The sequence below is a fragment of the Callithrix jacchus genome, chromosome 19 (assembly GCF_049354715.1).
Source record: "Callithrix jacchus isolate 240 chromosome 19, calJac240_pri, whole genome shotgun sequence".
Taxonomy (NCBI): domain Eukaryota; kingdom Metazoa; phylum Chordata; class Mammalia; order Primates; family Cebidae; genus Callithrix; species Callithrix jacchus.
Window position 1 is genome coordinate 24,051,445 of NC_133520.1, and position 2,219 is coordinate 24,053,663.

A 2,219-nucleotide genomic window follows, 5' to 3' on the forward strand; every position below is an offset into this window, starting at 1 on the left:
AATATTTATAGAGCTCTCCATTTTTAAATACACAAAATATACATTCTCCACCTTAAATACACAAAATATTGATCAGCCATTATTAATACCCATTTTTAGAATAAAGCTATATTCCCATTCTCTCTCCCTCTTTTTCTTCCTCTTTCTTCCTCTCCTTCACTCCTTTTTTTCCTTTCTTAAAAAAAAAAGAAGAAAAAATCCTTAGCCATTATCTCTTCAAACATTGTTTCCCCATTAAAAAAAAAGAAAATATTCAATATATACAGGTACATATATAATTTTATTTTTTACTTTTTTAAAAAAAATATTCCTTTAGGCAATGAAGGGACAAGCCCCATGAATCAGCATGAGTCTGATTGCTGTCACCTTCTCAAGCTGTGATGGTTGCCCACAGTGTCCCGCGTGTCCCACCGGCCCAATCCTTATCACCCTGCACTGCTGCAGCCACAGTGATACCGTGACTGTGTTTGTTGTGCTCCTCTCCTTGTTGGTGGTGGGTGTTTGGGGGAACGAGTTTAGTATATTGAGATCACCAAGGTCTGTTAGTTTTTGAAATGGAAATTGGCCTGTACTACAGAGTGAATCCCGGATATGGCTGCGTTGTACATGGTCTTCTCTGCGAAGAAAAACCTTTCTTGGCCAGGGCTTGCAGTGGGTGACCTAGTTCATCGTCCTTGGGCTGCTGTCATAGTGATGGTGAAGGGAGTGGACAAACTGGCTCTACCCACAGTCAGTGTCATTTCTTACCCTTTGGAGAAAGCAGTTCCTTTTAGTCTTAACACTGTTGCAAATTCCATTCGCTCCTTCTTTTCTTTTTTTTTTTTTTTGAGACGGAGTTTTGCTTTTGTTACCCAGGCTGGAGTGCAATGGCGCAAGCTCGGCTCACCGCAACCTCCGCCTCCTGGGTTCAGGCAATTCTTCTGCCTCAGCCTCCTGAGTAGCTGGGATTACAGGCATGTGCCACTGTGCCCAGCTAAGTTTTTGTATTTTTCGTAGAGACGGGGTTTCACTATGTTGACCAGGATGGTCTTGATCTCTTGACCTCGTGATCCACCCGCCTCGGCCTCCCAAAGTGCTGGGATTATAGGCATTAGCCACCGCGCCCGGCTATTCGCTCCTTATTTTCTGAGGAAACTCCTGTTGTTTTGCTGTTGGCTCCCAGTGAGGAAAGACTGTATGTGGTAGGGAAGGTAAACTCACCTTTCAGTCACCTTAGAACAGCTCCATAATCGCTTGTTTCAGGAAAACTCTATTCTCAGTTCATTTCCCCTGAATTCTCTGAGTAGGAGCAATGGAGTTGACCTGCTCTTTTTTTCTGAACTCCAAGTGCTATATGATATTTCAAACTTGCTGTCTCGTCATAAGCATCTAGCCAAGGATCATTCTCCTGATTTATGGAGCTGGCAGATTTGGATGAAATTGGGACGCATTACAGGGAAGACTCTGAACAATTCAGAGATGCTTCTAAGATCTTTGTTGACACTGCAAAAATTTGCAGATGACATGTACAATGATTACAGTGGGAATGCAGTGGTAGAGATAGTCACTGTTAAGTCATTTGACACCTCCCTTGTGAGGAAGACAAGGACTATCTTTGAGGCAAAGCAAGTGAAGAACCCAGTAAGTCCCTATAACCTTGCATATAAGTATAGTTTTGAATATTCAGTGATTTTTCAACATGATATTTTGGATAATGATCACCTTGGCCTTGACTGTGACTGTCACCTCCTACAGTATTTGGAACATGGATCCTGGATATGATGGCACCATTTATAGGATTACAAAACAGAAATTTGAATAGATTGAACATTCCTTGTGCCAGAATTAGAAAAGGGGTTTGGAAATAAGCTATTTTGTTAAAATATATATTACAGTGGTTTAAAGTAGATAGTATACTTTAAATTTATTAAAAACTCACATTTTGTTCCCTATTTTGTGCATGCTGTGATTTTTTAGAGTAAATTATAGTATTGATGTGAATCAAATTGTGTGATATAGATTCCATAATACACTGAAATATGATATAGCCATTTAATAACATAATTTCATTACCTTTAATGAGTTTGGAAATATGCACTGAAAGAAATTAAAGCATTTAGATTAGCTTGTGTTGTGTATGATGAAAAAATGCACTGAATTTAGTAGAGAAACTTATTGATGTTTAACTTCTTTACACAGCATAGGTGAAAATCATATTTGGGCTGTTGTATGCTATGAAC

General features: G+C 39.3%; 1 pseudogene; it reads left to right on the forward strand.

Moving 5' to 3' along the window:
• Positions 1-220: 220 nt before the first annotated feature.
• On the forward strand, positions 221-1,918 carry LOC100414485 (renin receptor-like; annotated as a pseudogene).
• The last annotated feature ends 301 nt before the right edge of the window (positions 1,919-2,219 follow it).